The sequence below is a fragment of the Cebus imitator genome, unplaced genomic scaffold, assembly GCF_001604975.1.
Source record: "Cebus imitator isolate Cc_AM_T3 unplaced genomic scaffold, Cebus_imitator-1.0 Scaffold2, whole genome shotgun sequence".
In the NCBI taxonomy this organism is placed as follows: Eukaryota; Metazoa; Chordata; class Mammalia; order Primates; family Cebidae; genus Cebus; species Cebus imitator.
The window spans coordinates 13,047,389-13,074,097 of NW_016107317.1; the positions used below are offsets into that span (position 1 = coordinate 13,047,389).

Below are 26,709 nucleotides of genomic sequence, written 5' to 3' on the forward strand. Positions count from 1 at the left end.
TTGAGAATAGTCACCAAAAGACAGAACATGCAAATCAAAACCACAATGAGAGATCACCTCACATCTGTCAGAATGGCAATTAACAACAACAGCAAAAAAGTGTTGGAAAGGATGTGGAGAAACTGGAATCCTTGCACACTAATGATGAGAATGCAAAATGGAGCCACCATTGTGTCAGTGTGGAGGTTTTTCAAAAAATTAAAAACAGATACCATATGATCTGGCTATTCAATTTCTGGATGTTGATCCAGAAGAAATGAAATCAGGATCTCAAAGCAATATCTGCATGCCCATGTTCATTTCAGTTTCAACAGCCAAGCTATATAAACCTAAATGTCCACAGACAAATGGATAGAGAAAATGTGGAATATACATATATATACATTGATATATTATTCAGCCTTAATAAAAAAGGAAGTCAAGGGGAGAGATGCCAGATGTAGGTGATGGGGAGGAAGGCAGCAAATCACACTGCCACGTGCGTACCTATGCAACAATCTTGCATGTTCTTCACATGTACCCCAAAACCTAAAATGCAATAAAATAAATTAAAAAAAAAAAAGGAAGTCCTGCCATATGAGAGAGCATGGATGAACCTTCAGGACATTATGCCAAGTGAAATAAGCCAGTCACAGGAGGACAAATGCAGCATGATTCTACTTCTGTGAAGTATCTAAAACAGAAATGCACAGAACAGAGTCTGTGTGTGCGTGTGTGTGTGTGTGTGTGTGTGTGTGTGTGTGTGTATATATATATATATATATATATTTGTTATATACAACAGACAAATTTCCCCCTCCTGTCAGCCTGGCTCTGACAGGAGGGGGAAATGGGGAATTAGTAATCAATGGGCATAAAGTTCCAGTTAAACTAGATGAATAAGCCCTAGACATCTGCTGTACAACGCTGTACCTACAGTCAATAATAATGTATTGTACACTTAAAAATGTGTTGAGTATACCTCATGTCCAGTGTTGTTACCACAGTAAAATAAAATTTTTAAAAAGAGTGAGGACACACGCAATGAGAAGAAGAGGAGGAGCAAGAACGGAGGGCTGGAGATACAACACCAAAGTTTTTGAACTGGGGAAGGAGCTCTCTTGTGTGGTTCACTTAATACTTGCAGAAAACTGGAAATTAAAGAGCCAATAGAGGAGACCAAAAAAGCAGCGTATATAGTAGATAACTTTCATTATGGAAATCAAATGAGAAAACTTCAAGTGCAGTTGCAGTATCAAATTATACAGAGATTAGAGAATTAAGACAAAAGAGGATTTGGTGTATGATGGTCAATTGAGACTAAAGAAAGTATTTTCAGAGGTATGGTGAGAATATTAAAATGCTTTTGAGTGGTAAGGCAGACAGCTGTGGAACTCAGTAGAATGCAGGATAATTCCCAGTGTTCGAGAGGCAGGCATACAGCTAAGGGCTAATAAGACCCACTGGAAGCATCTATACAAAGGAACCATCAACTTAATTTTTTTTAAAAAAAAGGAAAATAAATTCAGAGAAAAAGTCTACAGCCAAGCAAGCATTTATCTTGAAAAATAAAATCTGAAGTAGCTTCTAATTGGTTAATTAGCTATGGACCTAGACAAAGCTATCCAAAAGGATTTGCATGTTGAAATAACCTTTTGTTTAGGCGGTGATTCTCAGGTGAGATTGGCTGTTAACCTTTGTAAACTTTGCTGTTAACCTTGGCAAGAACTGGGTGACAAGTTTAAAAAGATAAGTCAAAAAAAGTATTCAAAATCCCTGCAAGAGATGTTCTAAAAATGAAACAAAAAATTATGATTGCTGATGACATAAAAATAGCCATCAACTTTAATCGGACTAGACCAGGTGTAGCCCGAATACACAAAAAGTGCACTGTCGGTAATTATGTGAAGAAAAGAAAAAAAGAAATGTTCCAGGCAAGGACAGAATGACATCCCCCTTGTAACAGTCATCATCACAGCACTCTGCAGGCAGTGTGCAGCACCATGTAGGTTATATTTTTGTCAAATAATGTAAGTGTGTCTGACAGTTATGTTCTATCTCAGGCTGTGTCCTTGATAAGAGTGTTCTAGTGGAGCAGAAATAGAAACTGAAGGATTTCCCCATCCACCAGAGAATAACCCTATGAAATCAACCTAACAAACCAGTAATGATGACTCAGTGCCATAGACCAAGTGACTGGAATAGAGATGAAGTCCTTCTATAGAAATCTCAATCAATCTCAACTGGCTAACGTCTAAAAAAGTATCATCCAAGATTATCACTATATTGTACACCCTTTGGTACAACAGCAACAGGGTATAGGACAAGGGGATTATGAGGTCACTCACTCCAGCTGCCCCCTTCTATGAGTTTATAAATCCTCATAAAAATGTTTGCCTTTTGCTTGATAAAAATCTAAGAGAGTCCTAAAATTAGACACATATAAAAGAATTGGTTTGAAAATTCAGGTTAGAAATATGAACCCCAATATTGCAGCCCAAGATCTTTTAAAAATAAATATTAGTAAAAGCTAAAAATATGTTTATACTTACCATATGCGTAATGGGTAAAGGTGAAGGTTTGGGAGACAGATGACTGAGGCTTAACTCCTGGTTTTGCCACTGCCCGCTGGGGTAGCAGTTACATAATCTCTCCTTGCTTCTGGTTATATGTAAAATGAGGGTAATAATAGTAACCACTTCATAAGATTGCTGTGAGGATTACATTGTGACTTACATAAATCACTTGCTAAAATGCCCTGACACGGGGCATGCACTCAAGGTGAGTTAGTATTCTTTGTTTGTTTTTAGAGACAAGATCTTACAGATCAAACTACTGAGCTCAAGGGATCTTCCTCTTTTAGCCTCCGGAATCGCTAGGACTATAGGCTCGTGTTGCCACACCAGGCTGATATTTTTTCTTTTTTTAGAGATGATGGTCTCGCTATGTTGCCCAGGCTGGTCTCAAACTCCTGGCCTCAAGCAATCCTCCCACCTTGGCCTCCAAAAGTGTTGCGATTGCAGGCATGAGCCACCGTGCCCAACCATAGTACTAGCATTGTAATCACTACATCAATAAATCAGATTTGATCTCTGCATGTAACTCATCACATCTAAAACTGGGCATAGGGAGGCCTTAAATAAATGGTTAAGATAACTAGCAGCTTCAGGTAATCTGATTATGCTCTAGGAGGCTGCAACCTTAACACAGATCTGACTGTAGCAGGGAAGAAGGATGGACCACTGGGAGGAGTAGAGAGAGGAGTATTGCCTCTAATAGTGAGACTGTAACATCAGAGAAGAAGCCTAGATATACCTCAGGCCAACAAGAAATCAGAACCAGCCAGAGGCTCCATCACATATATCTACCTGGCTTATGTTTAGCCCTTTCAACTCCTAGGATGAAGTAGGAAAGCTCTGAGATGCCATTTGATTTTTTAGTCCCAGTAGCTGAAGAGAGAACACTATCAAGACTCATCAGTTTCATACTCCAGCAACAGTGATGCAACAGCTCTTCACTGTGTTTGTCCTTCTGACAATGTACAAAGATCCATGAACTAAGATGTTCACATCAGAATGTTATAAGTAGTAAAATAAAGGCAGCATCCTGTGAACATCCTAAATGTTCAACTAAATATGGTGGCACAATAAAGTGATAAAATCATGCAGCCATTAAGATGTGCTTATATTTGATATTTACTAACCTAGAAGGGGAAGAATGATATTGAATACACAGAATAAATCACATTTTATAAACACATATCCATAAGAAAGCACGCCAAAATGTTAACAGCGCTCCATGCCTCCCCACTTCTGCTGGATTTGAGGGTGGCTCAAAATGTGGCTGGGAAGAGAAGAATGAGTTAGTAGTGACTGTGAATTTATCCCCCACTTTTTTCTTGCCCAACCATTACCTGCTCCCTGCCACTATTTACTGTAATTGTCCCAGTAGCCCTTTTGCTAGATCAGACTAGAGTTATTAGAGTGAGGTTGCCGGGCGGGTGGCGGTGGGGGAGGGTGTTGAGGCGGGTGCTGAAGCTGCAATATCTGCAACAGTGGCAGTGAAATGTGGTCATGGCTTCCCATTAAAAAAAAAAAAAAGTTTTCCCTTACCCTTGCCTCCTCCTAGTTTAAAGACACTATACTCAGGAAATGCCACTGGATTTTTTTTTTCCTCTTTCTTTCTTTTTTCCCTTTCTTCCTTCTTTTTCTTTCTTTCTCTCTTTTTCTTTCTTCCCTACTTCTTTCCTTCTTTTCCTCCTTTCTTTTTCTTCCTCTTTCTTTTTTAGTAATAGAAACAAGGCTGGGCACAGTGGCTCACACCTGTAATCCCAGCACTTTGGGAGGCCAATGCAAGTGGATCACGAGGTCAGGAATTCAAGACCAGCCTGACCAACATGGAGAAACCCCATGTCTACTTAAAATACAAAATTAGCCAGGCATGGTGCTGCATGCCTGTAGTCCCAGCTACTTGGGAGACTGAGGCAAGAGAATCACTTGAACCCAAGAGGCGGAGGTTGTGGTGAGCCAAGACAGTGCCATTGCACTCCAGCCTGAGCAATAAGAGTGAAACTCCACCTCAAAAAAATATATATATACAGACACAGGTCTTCTCTGTTCTCCTAGGCCTCACCTGAACAGGCCTTTAAATTAGACAATTCTAGGGCTAGCAGATAGTCACTGTCCTGGGACTAAGTGCAGTAAACCGTTCTGTGACCAAGCGAGAGCATTTATCTATGCAAAGTTGGTCACTGAAGGGGATGAAGATCACTATGTATAAGAAGCACTGATATTTGAAATGAAAGAAAGTTATAGGTGTGGACTGGACAAGGTCAAGTGGCATGAAAGGGTAAAGAAGCTCTAGAAACAAAATAACCTTGAGACAAGAACTATGAATGATGAACTAGACTCAAGACAAGAAGTCCAAGATCCACAGAGGAGGGTTAGCTTTGGTCTGCCCCTCTGTTTTCAGCCACCTGGCACAATACTTGGATCCCAGGAGGTAATGGCTCGTCATGGGAATATTAACTGAAGGAGAAGTGTGGAGTGCCTCTGGTAAATGTCACTGAAGGGTGGCCAAGCCTCCCTCCAAGGAGTATGAGTAAGACCTAGACTTTAAGAACCTGGATGTCTGTATACCTGGAAAGGACTATCACTGAATACTGACACCATGTGGAAGCAAAGAAGAAATGGCAGTAACATTGTTTAAACATCAGTGCTTTCCCTTGCAGTTAGAAAGCAGCCAGATTTTCCTCTCACAGTATAAGCTTCAGGGGTTTTGGGGTAAATCAAGATGAGAGGAAAATCGCAAGAAGGAGATATCAGACTTTCAGATATGCAGATTTACAGTGAGTTTTAATATAAATTTGCTGAAGGAAGGGGTACCACAACTTATACCACTGAATATTACAGAGCTATTCATAAATACTATACTATGAACAAAATCAAATACCGTAAGTCTTTACGCTTTGAAGGTTTCAGCTTCCTCTCCCTTTGATCCCAAAGTTTCCATATACCCAAATATTTTTTGGTCAGCTCCTCAATCCAAAATTCAATTTATTTCATGAATGAAACAGAGGAGAATAAAGAGAAGGCACTGATACCATGAAATCTCACCAGTCTGACTGTTCTTCCACATATAGACATGACAGTCAGGGACAGTAAAAGTAACCCACTGTTCCCCACTCTCTTCTCCCCCATCCTCTCTATCATGCATTCAACTAGAGGCTGAAAGCTCCGTTGGCAGGGCCTGTGTCTGTTTTGTTCTCCACTGAATTCCCGGCACATAGAAGGAGCACCACAGATATCTGTGAAATGAATTCGTTCATTCAATTGTCAGATCAGGCTTCTCACAGGGGTAAAGAAGAATAAAATGTGATCACGATCTAGGGGAAGACTGAGGAGTGGGTTCATTAGAGCTAAGTTTCTTAGGCGACCTGCAGGTCTGAGAAGGGAAATAAGCAGTAATAGAGGGAAGGGAAGCAAAACCAAAGCAGAATCAGAGAAAGTTTAGTAACTCAAGTTTTTCCCCACAGATGAATGTTCCCAGTATCAAGGCTTCAAGCACATCCCCTCCCGAACCTGCTGCATGTCCCCTGACTCTCCCACACATTGGTATACATGCGGTTGTAGCATCATGGTTTCCGTTTAATTGATTAGATTTAGCCAGAGAATTCTCCTGTGATTCTTTGTCTATCCTCAGATGCACCAGAGAAAATATTTAAAGGATAAGGCATTTCTATCTTTCACATCAGGATATTCCTATCTAATATCCCAAAAATATATAAGAGAACTAATTCAATTAAAATGCATCAATGTAAATGGAAAAGTCCATGAGAACTTTTGTCCTGCTTGACAAGATACAGTTAATATTTGGTTGTGTGTAATATTTCTATTCTCTGCAAACATAAATTATATTTCTGTAAATAAATTTAAAAATAAAAGATATCTTATTACCTTCTGCCATGATGAAAGTGGACAAAGTGAATAATTAAAAGATGTCCAAATTATCCTTTATTCTTTTATTAAAGTATGTTATATGATTCTGTGCCTTGCATAAATCCAATTTGTATTGATTTTCTAGAGATAATATAATGCATACTGTAAAAGCAACTGTCCCACAGTGGCAAAAACAGGAATGACTCATAAACTCAGAGAACAACCGGATGTTAGATTGAAATAGAATCCCAGTTGGACATGGTCTGCTGCTCCTCCCTCTGTGCCCAGTTTCTCTGAGATGTCACTCAGATAGTCCCAGCCCTCTGTTAGGCAAAAAAGTCCCTCTCTGATAGCTCCCTTCCCATCAGGTAAAAAGATGTTTTATCCCACAACATGACAGGACAGATACCTAATTCAAACTTTATTAACCTATATGAATATGTAGACAGTAAGAAGTTTAAGATATGATCATAAAACAATGTCTTTTGTTTTTAGACATTGTTTCAATCAACATTTATTAAACATGAGGCACTTTCCTGTGGTGAAGAATGAAGCAGATCCAGTAGCTATATTCAAGGTCATAAAGCTTCGTAGGTATGCCTTTAAAGCCAGCCTTCCTACCTGGAGTCCAAGGACCCATAGACAGTCCATGAATGAGCTTCCAGAAGCCTATGAATCCCTTAATAAATGCAATGTGTTTACATGTTTGTACATGCATTTGGCAGGGCCATGTGTTCAATGGATACCAAATTCTCAAAAGGATTGGTGGCCTCAATGAAGATAAGAATCACTGCCTTGAGGCTTATAAAGGATTTTGCTTAGATGCTCAAAACATTTTTTGAACTTTTCCTTTAGAATGTTTCAAAGCCTAGGGTACCTTTTATGAATAATCTCAATAATGACAAGCCTTCCTTGGAGGAGGACTCCAATTTTTAAAGTCATGCAAAAACACAGCAGACAGACAGAATAGGAAGATGCTTAAACTGCATAGTTTATATTTGGATAAAATGAATATAACTATAAATTAATGAGACTAATTTTCTTGGGGTACTTAGATTAAAGGCTACACATATATTAACTGAAAATCACATGGAAAAGTACCAACAAAAACATCAGTACTTTAAGGATAATACTAACCGAGGTGAAAAAAAGACACATTTCCATGTTTTCATTCATTAAACACATTTTTTTAATGTATACTATGTACCAGGCACTCTTAAAAGTGCCAAGGATACAGGAGTTAACAAAACACATAAAAATCCCTGCCCTCATGTAGATTTCATTCTGCCATCTTTTTTTTTTTTTTTTTTTTTTTTTTTTTTTTTTTGTTTTTTTTTTTTTTTTTTTTTTTTTTTTTTTTTTTTTGAGACACGGTCTAACCCCCTCACCCAGGCTGGACGGCAGTGGCATGATCTCGACTCACTGCAACCTCTGTCACCCAGGTCCAAGCAGTCATCCTGCCTCAGCCTCCTGAGTAGCTGGGATTACAGACCCTCACCACCATGTCCGGCTAATTTTTGTATTTTTAGTACAGATGGTGTTTCACCATGTTGGCCAGGGCAGTCTCAAATTCCAGACCTCAAGTGATCCACCCACCTCAGCCTCCCAAAGCACTTTGATTACAAGCTTAAGCCACCGCACCCGGTCTTCTTCTGCTGTCTTTGTTCAACAATTGAATTCATCTAACATGTACTGCACAACTATGAATGTGTAAATAGATATAAAATAGAAAAAATAAATAGGAGTTTAAAAAGTATGTCATAGAGAAAATAATGTTTGGGTAGAAAATTATTAATGGCAAAATACAATGTAACGTTTAGCATGCTGATATAAATATTTGGTTAAAATGAACACAATTAATATAACCAAAACAGAAATAAACAGTAATGATATTAAGTGCTTGACAATTCTCAGAAAATATACTGTATACTTTTAAATTATATTTACTCATGTGATCTAAGCAAAGGCTACAGAAAGATTTGGGGGATTTGGGAGCACAGGATCAAAACATGGAGGAAACAGAAAAAAGGATGTCATCATACTCAGGACTGCTCCCTTCTCCAAAAATACAAAGATATGCCACATCCAGAAATTTATAGAAAAGGAAGTTCTTGCTCCAGGCGTAAATCACTTTCCTAAATTAAATAGCCAAATTAGTCTCGATCCTTCCTTCTCTAATCTGAACACTTCAGGTTATTTCTAACACTCTCAAGCTGCAGATCAAAGAGCCCAGAAATACAACTTTCTGATATTATCCACTATGGTTTTAAAAGTCTATGTGAAAATGCAAATAAATAAATCAATATTTAAAAATAAATAAGTAAAGTCTATGTTAATGGACTAACAGTTAATATAATCTAATGGGAGAATGAATGTCTTGAGACACGGGTCTGCCAGGAGAAGAAAGGTGATCATCTTCTCGTTCCCATTCCCCGTCAAGATTGTCCATCACCCCTCCGATTGGGTGCCTAGAAAACACAGATGAGTGCGTACTGGGAATAAGAGAATGAATAGAGAGAATGCTCAAGTATTCTAGATTGGGTACTAAGAAACTCATCTGATGCCTTGCAACTGTAGCTGCCCTTTCTAAGCTTTCTCTACATAACTTAAACTAGAAATCTTGGGGTTAGGGGAGACATACACAGGCACACACATGCTCAAAAACAGGTATTCTGATAAGCAAATGTTGATGCGAATGCTATTTTGGAGTGAAGAAACTGGAACAATAGGGACTAAACTGCTTGGCATAACAATATAAAGGAGTTTTCTCGGGTACAGAGAATATTAGTTTTATAACTGATTTCTCTTATTCAGACATAAAGGTTTGGGATGAGGGAAATGGAAGCCAAGCACCAACCTGGGAGTGATAAATGATCAACGTATAAAAAAGGCTGGGGCCTCAGGAGAAAGTTTGTGAAGGGCCTGATGAGGAGTCTAGAATTGGGGGTATTAAGATTTAAATAGATATTAAAAGCTAAATCAAATTTTAAACACTAATATCAAATTTTAAACATTAGGAATTGTAAAACTAAAAGGTTGTTTTTGTCTGTTTGTTTTAAAAGACAGGGTCATGCTCTGTCACCTAGGCTCAAGTGCTGTGGTGCCATCATAGCTCACTGTAACCTTGAACTCCTAGGCTGAAGCGATCCTGCCCCATCAGCCTACAAAGTTCTGGGATTACAGGCATGAGTCACCTTGCCTGGCCTAAAACGTTGTTTTTAAGGAAATAAACTTTCTTCTAGTGAACTGTTTAATGAATCTGTTTTATTGTATGACTTTGAGGAAAATAAGAAATCATTCTTTTTAATCTGTGAACATGCCAATTTGCTCATGCAAACTGATCTTAGAAAAGTCAAAATACTTCTTTTCTTAAATGATACCATCTGGCAAAATGACCATGCATTCATTTACAACACAATACTCTGTGAACATGTGATCATTCAATATGATAGTGATGAAAGTTAAAGAATTGGGCTTTGTTTCTTTTTGTGGAAGAAAAAGTTAAGCCATTAGAACGATGGCATTTGAGAACATAAAGGAGTCATTGAGGCAGGGCAAACACTTGCTTAACCACTCTTGGTGGTAGGAAAATTGTAAAGGACAGGATTCTTGTTCCAAGAGGTCAGATAACCAGATAACCATGGGTAAGCACATTTATGGCCCAGGCTGCGCTGCACTGCAAGATAAAGTGTTCCTTGGGTTGATTAATCTCCAAGAAAAGGAGCTCACTAGCAGATACCTTTTTGTAAAGTGCAGATATATCAAACATTTTAACATTTTCTTTAATGTCAGGGTTCTCCTAAACCCACATCTTAGTCTATAAATGCTCCCTTATCACCTGCCTCTTCGTCTTTTCTTTATCTGAAAAGAATGTTGCCAACTACAGTAGATATTTTTCAAATATTCTAACCAGTGTTTTTTACTGTACTTTAGGTTCTGGGGTACATGCGCAGATCATGCAGGATTGTTGCATAGGTACACACATGGCAAGGTGGTTTGCTGCCTTCATCCCCCCATCACCTATATCTGGTATTTCTCCCCATGTTATCCCTCCCCACCCTCCCCACCTCCCACTGTTCTAACCAGTTTTAAATGAAATTGAATGTAAATTATTAATGCAACACATAGAAATCATTCCAACAAAATTTTCTGCTGCACTGATATCCCACTTTTTATGTGAGATGACTCATTTCAATGTTCTTTCAGCTAATCTGTATTTTTCTATATTCAATAAGGCCCTCTTGTACTCAATTGATTCTATGTCCTCAACACTTGATTTCTCAGAAAATTTCTTACTAAAACACCAGCAGAAGCAGTAAATAGTAGCGCTTAGTAACCTTTTCCCATCAGCACTAGAAAAACCAAATTGTCTTTTTCATAATCTCATGGTATTCACTTTTCTTGTCTTGTACTCAAAAAATATATACAATCCTTCTTCTGAAAAGTGCATAGCAGTAGCACCAAGAGAGGTCTGATAATATTTTATTCTTTTTCTGAGCATATCTGTACTCTAGAAAATCAAGTAAATTTCAGAAAACATTTAACACTGGCAACAGTAAAGTTACCAATGTCACAGTTTAAATATTCCATCAATACCTCATGAGTTTTCCAGAAAAGGTCAACCAGAAAATAAAGGTCTTCCATTTTTTGGTCTATAATTTTAGGAAAAATAATTTACTTGTAGCATTTATTTTTCTATTTAAAGGTACTAGTGTGCTTTTGTACTTGCTAAGCTACTGCTGGGTTTTAATCACTTATCCAGTTTTTTAAGATTATGCTGAGGATCTTATCTTACTAATATGCAAGTATCTATTTTTACTTGATGTCATTTGAGTAACTAATGGCTTGTTCTCTAATCTATCCATTTAATGGAAGTGTTAAATAGCACTGAATCTAGGACTGGCTCCTCTGAGTCATCATGTATCCCTCTTACTTCTAAAACATTAATAGTCACCTTTGGGTGATACTACTGTGGTCTGTCTGGTTCCAATACCCTCCTACCCCATCCCTTCTCTTCCCGCAGTGGAAGCACTTACGCACTCCTGGATGTTCATTCTTATCTCAGACTTTGGACCAATAGCCTCCTCATGAGAAGGGAACTTTAGCTCAATGTAGAGCACTAGACATCAAGTCAGCCTTGCTATTAGTTCAACTCTGATAACTGACTCTTTGGCAAAGTTCTAACAACAGGATTCTGTCTTGTTTTCCTGAAACCAAGTCCCAGCTGATCCTCTAGATGTGGTAACTAGGTCCCTTGCTCATTTCCTTCTGTGCCTGGGCCTTTGTTCTGATGAAACCATTATTTCAGCTCTCTAGATACCACAAAGTACCTTCCTGAAAGGATCTTTCCCCCAGTGTCTGTAGTTATACCCTGATCCCAACCCATCTCTAGCCTCCCTCACTCAAGGGCATGTCTAGTTCCAACTTCCAGGTCCCCCAGATCACTTCTGTTCCAATTAACACTGTCATGTCTGACTCTGCCTTGCAACATAAGCCATAACATAAGTGAATTTACATAAGTTGTAAATTCACCAAGAGAATGCACAATTGATCAAACAGAATATTTTCATCGATATTGAGTAAGCAAATGTCTTCCCAAATCCATAAAATGTTAATAGCATTTTCTCTATGTAATATGCCACAATTATCACTGCAGACTAGAACACAAAATATACACATTTTATATACTGTTAAGACATGATATAATATTTGCTGAAGACTAAATCCCATGCTCTTCTTGGCTCTTGAAAAAAATGTTAGGCAAACAGATTCATAATTTCATGGAATATGTATATTTTACTTATTTTCATTTTGAAATAGAAATCTTAAAAATGCCTTCAGATGCTTCAACTATTCATAATTCTAAAAAGTTGGTTAGTAGCTCTGTGGTGCTCTGCTCTATTTTGTACACTAGCAGTTTCACTTTATGATTTTCTTGGTGAGGAAAATAACACATGTAAGTAAGTTAAACAGTGCCTGCCGGGTGTGGTGGCTCACGCCTGTAATCCCAGCACTTTGGGAGGCCAAGGCTTGCAGATCACTTGAGGTCAGGAGTTCAGGACTAACCTAGACAACATGGTGAAATCCCACCTCTACTAAAAATACAAACATTAGCTGGGTATGGTGATGCACACCTGTCATCCCAGTTACTTGGAAAGCAGAAACAGGAGAATGGCTTGAACCCAGGAGACGAAGGTTGCAATGAGCCAAGATTGCTCCCCTGCACTCCAACCTGAGTAATAGAGCAAGACTCCATATCAAACAAAAACACAAAAAAACAGGGCCAAATGAATGATCTATTGTTGAAACAGAAAGCATTTGGAGAAAAATAACTCCCATATGCTACTGGCAGAAGCATAACTTGTTTCATTCTTTTCAGAAACCCTTTGCACAATTTGTTTCCAGGGTTTTCTTAAAAGTCAACTCCTTTTGACACAATAATTCTCTTTCTAGGAGTCTTCCCCCCCAAAAAAAATACATTTGTTCAAAGATTTATATACAAAGACGTTTCATTTATATCAGAATAAAAATAGAAACAACCTAAGTGAGCAATGAAGGTTGATTCAATAAATAACAGTACATCTATCTATATGATGGGCTATAATACTTAATGAAATCAGGGAAATCCAGAAAAAAAATTATGTTCTGGTTAGTCAAGAGTCTCCAGATGGTAGGTGATTTTAATTTTCTTTTTCTTTTTTATTGTTCTTCCTCTTGTTCTTCCTTTCTTTTCTTCCTTCCTCTCTCTCTCCCAATGTCTTTGTTCTGTAGTTTCCAAATGTTCCGTGCTAAGCATGCATTGCTCTTTAAATAATCCCGCTCCCAAAAAGAAAGAATTGCAGAGAATATAAAATAATTTAAGGGCATGAGAGTTTCTTCAGGCATGATAAAGAAAGATCTAATTGATTTCTCTTTTTAATTCCTTAATAAATTAATGAGTAATTTTCCAAAAAGCTGTGGTCACTGTTATAACTTCCGAAACTACCTCTGTGTAATGACTGCCCCATCTTCAGAACACTGCCTCAGCAGATCTCTAAAGAAGATCTTAACGAAAAAGCTAAGATGCAAATAAACCAAAAAATCCTTTTTGTAAGTATCCTATTTAAATACAATAGGCTGTAGCAAACTCTGGCAGTCTAATCCCACTAAAAGATTTTTACTGTGGTTTGGAGGATCGGACTCTTGGAGAACAAGCTGAGAAAATAGTTGTGGGTGGGCTCCAAACTTAAAAACTTACCTTCAGTTACAAACTACCTTCAATTATAAACCACTAGAAGGAAATGATCATGGATCGTGTGAACACTCACGGAGTGCTTACCAATTTTGACCCACTTTATAGTAATATACATATGAGAATAAAATGAGTATGAATTATACTCATTTTATCATTTTTATCATTCATATTTATCATATGAATCCTTACCATAAACCTCTTCAGAGATAAGAAAAGCAGTTTGCACAAGGTCACATATCTAGGTAGTGGCAAATCCAGCTCTGTCTGCCTCCAAAGCTCATTTTCTTTCTAATATACTACTTGATTCTGCCAATTCAAAAGAGGACAATTAAGCAGAATGTATGTAAAGTACCATGCACCGTGGTGGGTATTGAGCAGGTGCTCAATAAATGGTAGTCACTTTTATAGTTGCTAAAAGTTAGTGATTTGTGTACATTCTCATTTCAAAAAGAATAAAAACTTAGGGAAACACACACAAAATGGATTTCAAAGGTCTTCTGTTAGTTGAAGTGGCTTACTAAGGAAACAAAGCATAATTTCCCACGATTCCAATATGCAGAATTCACAATATGGTAAATTACTGTTTATTCAGAATGATCATCATATGAGGCTGGTTATTATTGCTACTTAAAAATGCATATATGAACTACCAATATTTTACACTGCACACAATAAAACCCCCTACCATACACTAAAAACAAGTTTATAGTTTTAACAATGAAGAAAGTTCATAATCTTTTACAAATCATGAACATAAATTGTTACTATGGTTTATATACAGTACTCATCAATAAAGATTTTCAGTAAAAAGAGCCCTAGATAATCCAACTTTCACTATCTTACAAAGTTCATTGCTAATAGGCTGCTTTCAATTGGAGCTGAGAAAAATATTTTGGGTTTCATAATTAAACATATTTAGGACCAGACTTCAAGCAATATTAATCTATAGAAAGCAGCTACTTTTGTGTGATTAAATTGGGACTTGTACTGAATTCTCAGCAGTATGAAAGGTTCTTGTACAAGGGCAGGGGCTGCATTCTCAAGATCTTTTTGATCTTGCCATAATGCTTGATTATCTGCTTATAACATATACTTGATAGAAATCCATTGACTGACAGCTGCTCCATCCCAATTAGAAAATGACTGCTGTCTTTCTTGGCTGAAGTAAGAATCTAGAAGTTCTCAAGTCTGTCACATCGGTTACTTTTTCAACAACTTATGAGGTAACTTTTGTCTCAGAGCCAATCCTACTTTCGGTAGATCTTCTGACTCTCCGGTTCTGTTGCAAATGCTAATGAATCAGTTCAGGAGTTGAATTTCAAGAAAAGTGTTATGTAAGAGAAGAAGCCTATTAGAGCACAACTAACTACTGTGTTGGATATTGTGAAGTAAGTTATTTAACACCAACATCACATGGTGCTTTCAGCCATGGAAAACTGTGTAAGGGACACTACAATAGATCAGTGAGATTAACTCAGTCCTGGAACACCAAAGGCACTTTTTTCCTGTATCCTAGATATCTAAAGTGGATTACTGATGAGATGAAAACAGCCTCCCATCCCACAGCCAGATTTAGAATAGATCTGGAAATCTGAGGTTCAGGTAGGAGCTATTATTATTAATCACTACTCAGAAAGGGTCTATTATTAATCATTATTAATCACAATATATCCTGAAAGTCTAGCTTGACAGTAAAATACTTACAAGGGCATTAAAATGTCTAGCTAGATTACTAAGAGAAAACTACACAATTAACAGGAAATAAAGTCATAAGAACTCACATTCATAGAATTAAGAATGAAGAAGTGCTTCTAAGTCATCCAAAATCTACAAACTCATCTGGAGGGAAAGATAAGGAATTCTGTTTTGAGCTGTTAAGTTTCAGATGCCAAAAAGTAAAGAGCAGAAGTTAGGGGAGAAGCTAAAACTGTGAAGGAAGTCTGTGTGTGAGTGTGCAAGTGTATGCATGTGTATGTGGTATATTAGTCACATTCATAGGCTTGACAGCCGATGCCACGGGAATTAGACAAGAGTCATGAGGGAGAAAGCATGGACAAAGAAAATGAAGGCAAAGGCCAGGCATGACGGCTCATGCCTGTAATCCCAGCATTTTGGGAGGCCAAGGCCCAAGTGGATCACTTGAGGTCAGGAATTTGAGACTAGCCTGATCAACATGGTGAAACCCCAAGTCTACTAAAAATACAAAAATTAGCTGGGCATGGTAGCACACACCTGTGGTCCCAACTACCCAGGCAGCTAAGGCAGAAGAATTGCTTGAACCCAGGAGGCAGAGGCTACAGTGAGCCAATAACATGCCACTGCACTCCAGCCTGGGCAACAGAGCAAGACTCAGTCTCCAAAAAAAGAAAAAAGAAAATGAAAGCAGAAGGCAAAGTTCAGCAATGCCTATGTTTAACAGGATAAAAAGAAACAGTTACAAAAGGAAAGTATAGACGGAACTGATAGGTGAAAAAAGAATTGAAATAATTCAGTACCACAAAAGCCAAAGAAAACATTCCGAGAAAGCAGCTCTCAGGAATTTAACAATATGGTGAGAGACTGAGAAGACTGAATCCGGCAATGTTTTATTCAAAGCATTTTGGGTTGCAAAAGAACACTAGATATAGTTCAAGTGAGGGGGAATTTATTTAATAATGATAGAGGCCATCTCACAGGGAAAGAAAAAGTTATCTTATAGGCACTTGAACTAGGCAACTAGGTCTAGTCATTCTCTCAAAGTTTATATGGTGAATTTCTCTTCTCTATTTTTTCTCTTGAGCAGCTTCCTCTTCTTGTGCACAGACCAATATGGTTGCCTAACTCAAAAATATATTAAACTGTAGGGCAAATACCCACCATAAACTGAAACTTCCTCATCTTAATGCAAACTCATTAGAAAGCATGATAAAATGATAAGCTACGGGTCAGCAATTGAGTTCACCAGCCTTGGGTCACGTACACATTCCTAGCCAGTCAACTGCAGTGAGGGGGAAGTCACATGGTGTAACCATGGCCACCGAAGCCTCCAGCAAAGGCCATGGACTGAGAAAAAATGAAAAAAGAATGTGTGAACCACAAAAATGTGTTTATTTCAGGCAATCTAGAAGTGAGTGTTACACTTAATGTTCAAAAACATGGGGGTGCCCACCCTGCACGAGGTGCCATAGACTGAACTCAAATGTTGCTTCTTCCCAAATGTCAGCAGAGTAGGAGACAAAGAACATTGAGGACAACCATATAACTACAAACTATGAACAATATAGCTGCCATATATAAGTGATCAGATGATGACCAGAAGAAATACAAATGACTTTATAGAGGAGGTGACATTTTTGCTGAGCTCTGAAAAATGACTAAGATTTCAAAAAGAGATGAAAACAGGGAGATAGGGAAGGAGAAGGCTCAATCTAGGAGACACTGTCTCCACTGCGAGGCTGAGAGCCTCTTGAGGATAAGGAATATTTCCCACGAATCTTTATATCTCCAGTGCTTTGTATACTATTGCTGCAAGGTAGGATGTCAATTAATATTAATATTAATATTTTTATTATTAAATATTGTGATGGTCACTACTGTTAACTTGGTTGGATTAAAGGATGAAAAATATTGTTCCTGGGTGTGTCTTTAAGGGTGCTGCCAAAGGAGACTGACATTAAGTCAGTGGGCTGGGAGAGGCAGACCCACCCTCAATCTGGATGGGCACCATCTAATCAGCTGCCAGCACGGCTAGAATAAAGCAGGTAGGAGAAGATGGAAGACCTGATTTGCCGTTATCGGCAAAATTATGAGAAAGTTTTGAATTTGTTCATAAAACAATCATATTCAGTACTTGAAGGTTATTGAGACATAAATGGAAGGGTCAGTTTAAGGACATATTATGAAGGGCCTTGAATATAAACTAAGCATTAGACCATTAGCATGGTATAGGGAATATTACTGCCTTGGAAACAAAGAGACTAAATTATAGCATCAGATCTGACAAAAGTTTCCTTGACCATTTTTCATGTATAATAAGAGACTGGCAAATTTTCTCCACCACTTCAGAGGGTTGTTCTGAGACGTGAATTAATAATGTTATGTTGAAGATGGTGTCATTCATCTTTGTATTTCCTGCAGCACCCATCACAGAACTTTGCCTAGTAAATGTATAATGGCTTTAATTCATTTGTAAACTGTAAAACTATTCAAATATAATAAGACACATGCATGCATATATTCATTAAAGCACTATTCTCAATAGCAAAGACACAGAAGCAACCTAAATGTGCATCAGTGATAGACTGGATAAAGAAAATGTGGTACATATATACCACAGAACACTATGCAGCCATGAAAAAGAATGAGACCATGTTCTTTGAAAGGACATGGATAGAGCTGGAGGCCATTATCCTTAGCAAACTTACACAGGAACAGAAAATCAAATACCTCATGTTCTTATTTACAAGCAGGAACTAAATGATGAGAGTACATAGACACATAAAAGTGAACAACCCAACACACTGGGGTCTTTTGGGGGATAGAGGGTGGGAGGAGGAAGAGAATCAGGAAAAATAACCAACGGATAGTAGGCTTAATGCTGGGTGATGAAATAATCAGCACAACGAATTCCCATGACACAAGTTTACCTATGTAACACACCTGCACTAGCCCTGAACTTAAAAGCTTTTTAAAAAGCAAAATGTTCAATCCTCACAATAAACCCATTGAACTTACTAGATATGCAACAATTATGTGTTCAACTGAGTTAGTTTTTATTTTTGTATATATTTTCTAAGAATAGTCTATAAATTCCGTGTGTGTGTGTGTGTGTGTGTGTGTGTGTGTGTGATGGAGTCTTGAGTGCAATGGCATGATCTCAGCTCACTGCAACTTCCACCTCCTGGGTTCAAATGATTCTCCTGCCTCAGCCTCCAAGTAGCTGGGATTACAGGCACCTGCCACCACACCCAGCTAATTTTTTTTGTATTTTTAGTAGATACGGGGTTTCACCATGTTGACCAGGCTGGTCTCAAACTCCTGACCTCATGATCCACCTTCCCCAGCCTCCCAAAGTGCTAGATTACAGGCATGAGCCACTGTGCCTGCCTTTGCCATATAAATTCTGTTTTTTAAATGTGCATTGAAAATCTGTGATGTCAATAGCAAAGACATAGAATCAACTGGAATACCCATCAATGATAGACTGGATAAAGAAAATGTGATACATATACACAATGGTATACTATGCAGCCACAAAAAGAATGAGATCATGTCCTTTGCAGGACGTGGACAGTGCTGGAGGCCATTATCCTTAGCAAACTAATGCAGGAACAGAAAGCCAAAGACCACATGTTCTAAGTAGGAGCTAAATGAAAACACACAGATGCATAGAGGGGAACAGTATATATACCCGGGCCTACTGGAGGGTGGAGGGTGGGAGAGAGACAAGGAGGAAATATCACTAATAGGTACCAGGCTTAGTACCTGGGTGATGAAATAATCTGTACAACCAACCCCACGACACATGTTTACCTATGTAACAAACCTGCACATCCTGCACATGTACCTCTGCACTTAAATTTAAAAAAAGAAAGAAAAAGAAAATCTCTAATGCGACACTAGGGATGCAAAGATGAACCAGTCACCATTCTCTCCCTCAAATAATTTACAATTTAATAAGGGAGATGAGACATTTGTGAAAACACATATAATACTAAACAACACCTTGATAATGGAAATGTGAGTGAGGCAGTTTGCTGTGGTAGCTGTCTCCAAGGTGGCTGCCATTAATTCCTTTTCTCCCTGTATGTCCATGCCATGCTTTTTGCAAAGAGCAGAGACTTTCTTTCTACTCCCTTGAATCTGAGCTGGCCTGTGATTTCAGTGACCAATAGAATATCACAGAAGTGATGGTATGTCACTTGCAGACCTAACCTTTAAGAGGAATGGCAGCTTCCATCTTGGTCACCTGATGCCTTTAAGAAGTTGTTATGCTGAGAGAAGCCAAAGCTCAGAAGGACAAGGTGCCATGCAGAGATGGAGAAAGGCCAAGAAGCACTGAGGTCCCAAACTTGTGAGTGAAGAAGCCATCTTGAATATGGATCCTCTAGTCCCAGCTACTTCAGTTGATGAGACTTCAGATGAACCATGCACTTGAGGCCTTCATAAATTGCTAACCCACAAAATCGCAAGAAAAGAAAAATTGATACTCTAAACCACTAAGTCTGGGATAGGTTTTTAGGCAGAAATAGGCAAGTGAAATATATGGGATGACAGAAGAAAAATTAATTTCAAAGTAGAAAATGGGGAAAGATTCATGAAAAGGTGGTTTTGAAGAACAGGTCAAATTTGGATGGGAAAAAAATAGCTAAAGGGGATTGTTATTTTTCACAAAGAGAACTGAGTATAAAATGAATCATGAAAGTAAGAAAGTCTAGAAAACTTAAGTAATGGACAGAGATTTAGGTTGATTTAAATATGCACATTTTGGGAAATGTGTAATGGGAATAAGGGCAAGACTGAAACTTAGTTTCAAAAAATGCCTTGAAGGTATCTGAACTACATACTGTAGCCAACTGGGTGATGTAAGTTTTTAAGCAGTAAAGTGTCATAAGATTCTCACCTCTTCACTGCTCTCACCCTAGTTCAAGCCTCCATGATGTCTTAAGACTTCTAGAAAAACATTTGATTTGTCTCTGTGCTTCCATTCTTGTCCTCTTACAGTTAGTTTTTAACATGGCAACTAATATAATCAATTAATAATATAAATTAGGTTATGTCCCTTCCTGTTCAAAATGATTTGAGAATTTTATATTATACTTAGAATAAAATCCATAATTGTGGCCTCCTAAAAGAGCCTACATAATCTGGCATGTAACCAAATTCCAGCCTCCCAGAAGGAAAGCAGGTGTTCAAGTAAGCCATATTGTTTATGTAAACGGCTTAGGCACAATGAACCAGCTTTTTAAATTATGGAATGATGAGACCCTTCCCCAAACACAAGTCCCCAGATGCCAGCCAAGGGCCAACTTTGCAAGGTTTTCCAAACTCTTCTCCTCCCACTCTCTACCTTCCACATTGCACTCCAGCGACGCTGGCCTTCCTGCTGTTTCTGGAACATCATATCAAGCTCATTTCACCTCTGGGCTTTTCATTTGCTATTCTTTCTGCCTAGACATTCCTTTCAGTCTATGATAAAATCTCACTTCTTCAGACAAGCCTTCCCTGATGACCTTATCTAAAATAGTGCCTACCCTATCCCTTGCCCTTTTTCCCGTTAAACTGTTTTATTTCATAATCTTGACTACCATATGACATTTATTATTCATTTTTCATTTATCACTTTATAGTCTATCTTCTCTTACAGATAAAAACATGACAGGACTTTATCCATTTTTTTATCACTGTAGTCCCAGTACCTAAAATAGTGTCTGATGCATTGCAGATTTTCAATAAATACCTATGGAATGAAGAAAAGAAGGAAGTTAGATTAGAGCTGCACTTTATGAAGAATGTACAGAAAATAGTTAACATAGCAGATCTAAGTTGCTGTCCTTTGAAAAGCCTGCTTGCAAAGTTGGCCCTTTGCTGGCATCAGGAAACTTGGGTTTAAGGAAGGGTCTCATCATTCCATAATTTAAAGACTGGTTCATTGTGCCTAAGCTATTTACCTAAACAATATGGCTTACCCTGAACACCTGCTTTCCTTCTGCGAAACTGGAATTCGGTTACATGCCAGGCAGAGAGTGCCTACATGACCATCCCCTAGTGAGAAGCCTAGCCACTGAGCCTCTAACAAGTTTTCCTGGTTGACAACATTTCTTATGTGTTGTCACAATCCCTTGCTGGGGGAATTAAGTGTGTCTCCTGTGCCTTCACTGGAAAACAATTCTGCAAGTTGGTGCCTGATTTCCCCAGGATTTTGCCCCCATGCACCTTTTTCCTTTGTTACCTTTCCTTTGGATTCTTTCTCCATAATAAATCCCAGCCATGAGTCCTAATACATGCTGAGGCCGGTGAGTTCTCCCCGTGAGTCATCAAAACTAGGGGCGGTCTTGACCTCCTGATACCAAGAGTATTAGGACAGCAGCTTACAAGGTAGATTAGATGACTCTAGTAATTGTTGACAAAGAGGCCAGTTGGGAAAAAGGCTATTGCAATGTTCTAAGAGAGAGATAATGATTGTAGCAGTGGAGGCAAAAAATTTGGCTTTTTTGTAAGTATATTTTCCAGGGCACAGTTTTGCAAACTTCTAATGAAAGACAAGAGGTGAAGGAATAACAGAGAGCTAAGGAAGCTGAAATAAATGCAGACTACTTTTAAACAACAGATGAAAAAGTATGAATATGGTACTTTTAGGGTAACTTAATTAGGAGAGAATTATATAAAAGAAGAGGATATGAGTATTTTCTAGAAAGCAGTTAGAAAGCTTAAAAATTCAAGAGGTGGCCCCGCGCCGCCACCGCGGCCGCTGCAGCACCACAGCTTGAGGGCAGGAGGCTGGGGAGGGTAGCGGAGCCGGTGCCGCCGCCACGTTGGGTAGGAAGCGGCTGCTGCAGGCGCGGACAGAGCGAGCCGGTGTGCGGAGCGGGCGGCGGCGGGGTGGGATCTGCCTCTCCGCGAGCAGCCCGGGGCGGCGGCAGCGGTGCCAAGAGCGGGGGCACCCCTTACATCGGCAGCAAGATCAGCCTCATCTCCAAGGCGGAGATCCGCTATGAGGGCATCCTCTACACCGACACCGAAAACTCCACCGTAGCCCTCGCCAAAGTTCCATCCTTTGGTACAGAAGACAGACCAACAGATCGTCCAATACCACCTCGAGATGAAGTCTTTGAATACATTATATTCCGTGGGAGTGACATTAAAGACCTCACTGTTTGTGAGCCATCAAAACCACAGTGTTCTCTGCCTCAAGACCCAGCTAACCTTCAGTCCTCACTAGGATCATTGACTTCTTTATTCCAGTCCACGGGTTCTTAGGGGCCTTTCAGCAGGATGCCCACATACAGTCAGTTCGGTCCAAGTTCCTTAGCTGGGCAGCAGTTTGGTGCTGTTGGTGTTGCTGGAAGCTCTTTGACATCCTTTGGAACAGAAACATCAAACAGTGGTACCTTACCCCAAAGTAGTGTGGTTGGTTCTGCCTTTACGCAGGATATAAGATCCCTAAAAACACAGTTATCTCAAGGTCCTTCAAGCCTTTGAGAAAAAGCCCAACCATGGAACAAGCAGTGCAGACCACCTCGGCCCTCTTACCTGCTCCAGCACCTGTTGGGAAAAGGAGTCCTGGATCAACTAGGCTTTGCCATCTACCAGCCAAAAATCAAGAGAGAATCAGGAGCACCAGTGAGCTGAAGTATACAAAGTTTCAAGGCCAGAAAATGTGCAATTCAGAAATGATAACAAGAAACAAGTCGCTCCAGGTGCTCCTTCAGCTCCAAGGAGAGGGCCTGGGGGTCATCGGGGTGGCAGGGGAAGATTTGGTATTCGGCGAGACGGGCCAATGAAACTTGAGAAAGACTTTGACTTTGAAAGTGCAAATGCAGAATTCAACAAGGAAGAGATTGATAGAGAGTTTTGTAATAAGCTTAAATTAAAAGAAGATAAACTTGAGAAACAGGAAAAGCCTGTAAATGGTGAAGATAAAGGAGACTCAGGAGTTGATACTCAAAATAGTGAAGGAAATGCTGATGAAGAAGATCCACTTGGACCTAATTGCTATTATGACAAAACTAAATCCTTCTTTGATAATATTTCTTGTGATGACAATAGAGAATGGAGACCAACCTGGGCTGAAGAAAGAAGATTAAATGCTGAAACATTTGGAATCCCACTTCATCCAAACCATGGTCGTGCGGGATACAGAGGCAGAGGAGGTCTTGGTTTCTGTGGTGGCAGAGGGTGTGGTGTGCATAGTCTACAAACAAGTCTCTGAAAATAGGTGAATTCTAGCTCTTCATGGTCCTAAAAATTGATTTCAGTCTTTGCGAAGAATGAAGAAGTGAATTCGCTGTACATTTGTCACTAGCACTGGGTTTTAGTTTTTTGTTTGTTTTTCCGCTGAATTTCAAAGATAAAATAGTTAATTTTGGGGGTGGAAGGCTCATCTTACAATATGAGCATTAAATATATTTGGAACAGAAAAAAAAAATTCAAGAGGTATTTCCCAAAGGAAACATTAGAAGTTGGCACAAGAACAGAAATGGAATCTAGAAAAGTTAAGACTGTAAGCTCAATGAGGGCAGGGACTTCTGTGTATTTTGTTCACTGGCATATTCCATGCACCTAGAAGAGTACTTAGCACATGGTATGCACTCAACAAATACTCATCAAATGGTAAAGGGAAAAGAAGGGTCATATTTTAAAAGTAGATAAATCCTGAAATGTGGAGGAATATTTGAGAGATGTCAAAATGATGTCAGTAAAGTAAGAAGCTCGTGGGTGTGGAGGAGGATGGTCCTTAAACAGAATAGGAAACATCTATGACTGCCTCTCTGGGGAAATCATTAGGAATCAATAAGAAAGTAACAAAAATAAGTACTTTATCTGCCAAGATTTCCTCTTTAGAAAAAAAAAAGGATGAATTTTTAAATACTTTTAGAATATATATAACATGACATCTAAGTGAATTGAGGCAAATCAATGTCTTTTTTAAAAGTATTCATTAAAAAATATCCCTTGGGGCAAGGCTCTGTGGCTCAAGCCTGTAATACCAGCCCTTTGGGAGGCCGAGGTGGGCAGATCACAAGGTCAGGAGATAGAGAACATCTTGGCCAACATGGTGAAACCCTGTCTCTACTGAAAATACAAAAATTAGCAAGGCGTTTTAGCATGTGCCTATAGTCCCAGCTACTCTGGAGTCTGAGGCGGAAGAATTCCTTGAACCTGAGAGGCAGAGGTTGCAGTGAGCCAAGATGGCACCACTGCACTCCAGCCTGGGCGGCAAGAGCGAAACTCCATCTCAAAAACAACAACAATAAAAAAGAAAATATCCCTTGGATAAAATATTTCTCTAGCCCTAAAATCTGATGAAAAAGACAGATGCTACTTTTATCTTCAAAACCCATCTAGAATGACAGGACATCCAAATGATTCTCATTTGAACGAAGAGAGAAAAGGTACTTTTACAGTGCATGAGGTGAGATTTATTGACAGATCTTCACTAATGGTCTTACAGTCCAGACCAAAGTACAATGTCAATTTAATCCAGAAGTTGCAAAAAGAGTTGTTAACATTTGCAAGGAAAATACCAAAAGTCAAATTTCTATTTATTTTATAACTACTTCAAAAAGAGAACACTGAAAATAAAGCTATATTCCTACATTAAATGTTACTTTCCCCCCTTTTATGAGTTACATATTATAGAACATATCATGAATGCTGGGCAGCACTTCCCAAATACCCCTTTCAAGACTAAATGACTGATTTTCCAAGCTGCTGGGAAGGTTGTCAGCTGACTGCTCACAACTCTGTCCTCAGCCCTCTCTGAGAACTGCCCTCGCCTGAAGAGAGCTGTCTCTCCCAAGGTCACACTCCCTTCCCAAAGCAGCCCTCATCCAATGGCTGATCTATGTGATTGTATAAAAGTCCAAGCCCTCCTCCAAACTCGGGCCTAAGCTGAAGGACTATTCTAGTTTCAGAGCTCGCTGTATGGGGCTTGCGGGGTTTGCGGGGAGCTTGTTGTGACTGTATAGCAACCAAACTCCTGCCTGTCTTATCCCGCTCTGCCCTCTTCCCTTCCAAGAGCACTTCCCATTGACCTCCTGCATCTACTTCTCAAAATCTGCTACGCAAAGAACCTGCAAGAAAGATGCAAGAATCAGCCATTGCTCTAAGAATTAAATATAAATCAAATCTATGTCTTGCTTTTTTCATAATTTCAGCAAAGTGGTTATAGACTGTCCCTCAACTTTTCTCTTATTTAAAAGTAAGTGCAACGTTAGAAAGAAAGTATAAATCCTACTTTCAAACAAAACTATTTCAACCGCATCATTTATTATTTTTTATTATTATGCTTTAAGTTCTGGGGTACATGTGCAGAACACACAAGTTTGTTATACAGTTATACATGTGCCATGATGGTTTGCTGCATCCATCTGCCTGTCATCTACATTAGGTATTTCTCCTAATGTTAGCCTTCCCTAATCCCCCCACCCCTGCTATCCCTCCCCTAAACCCCCACCCCCTGTTAGGCCCCAGTGTGTGATGTTCTCCTCCCTGTGTCCATGTGTTCTCATTGTTCAACACCCACTCATGAGTGAGAATATGCAGTGTTTGGTTTTCTGTTCTTGTGTCAGTTTGCTGAGAATGATGGTTTCCAGCTTCATCCATGTCCCTGCAAAGGACATGAATTCATCCTTTTATATGGCTGCATAGTATTCCACGGTGTATATATGCCACATTTTCTTTATCCAATCTATCTTTGATGGGCATTTGGGTTCATTCAAAGTCTTTACTAATGTGAACAGTGCCTCAATAAACATACATGTGCATGTGTCTTTATAGTTGAAGGGTTTATAGTCCTTTGGATATATACCCAGAAATGGGATTGCTGGGTCAAATGTCAATCACACCATTTATTATCTACATCAAGGGGTGGGTTCCCAAACTCTGGGTCTCAGAATGGTATGGGTTCATGGCCTGTTAGGAACTGGGCTGCACTGCAGGAGATGAGCAGCTGGAAAGTGAGCATTAACGCCTGAGCTCCACCTCCTAGCTGATCAGTGGCAGCATCAGATTCTCATAAGAGTGCAAACCTCGGTCAGATGCAGTGACTCACGCCTGTAATCCCTGCACTTTGGCAGGCTGAGGGGGGTGGATCACAAGGTCAGGCATTCAAGACCAGCGTGGCCAACATAGTGAAACCCCAACTCTACTAAAAATACAAAAAATTAGCCACATGTGGTGGCAGGCTCCTGTAGTCCCAGCTACTTGGGAGGCTGAGGCAGGAGAATCACTTGAACCTGGGAGGTGGAGGTTACAGTGAGCCAAGATCACACCACTGCACTCCAACCCAGGTGACAGTGTGAGATTCTGTCTCAAAAAAAATAAAAAGAAAAAAAAAGAGTGCAAATCCTATTGTGA

At 39.2% G+C, this 26,709-nt stretch overlaps 1 protein-coding gene and 1 pseudogene across 4 annotated transcripts in view; one reads left to right on the top strand and one right to left on the bottom strand.

The window, feature by feature from the left end:
• TMEM117 (transmembrane protein 117) overlaps nucleotides 1-26,709 on the bottom strand; it is a 530,078-nt gene that overhangs the window by 454,485 nt on the left and 48,884 nt on the right. The window lies entirely within an intron of this gene.
• On the top strand, nucleotides 1,585-23,560 carry LOC108303563 (annotated as a pseudogene).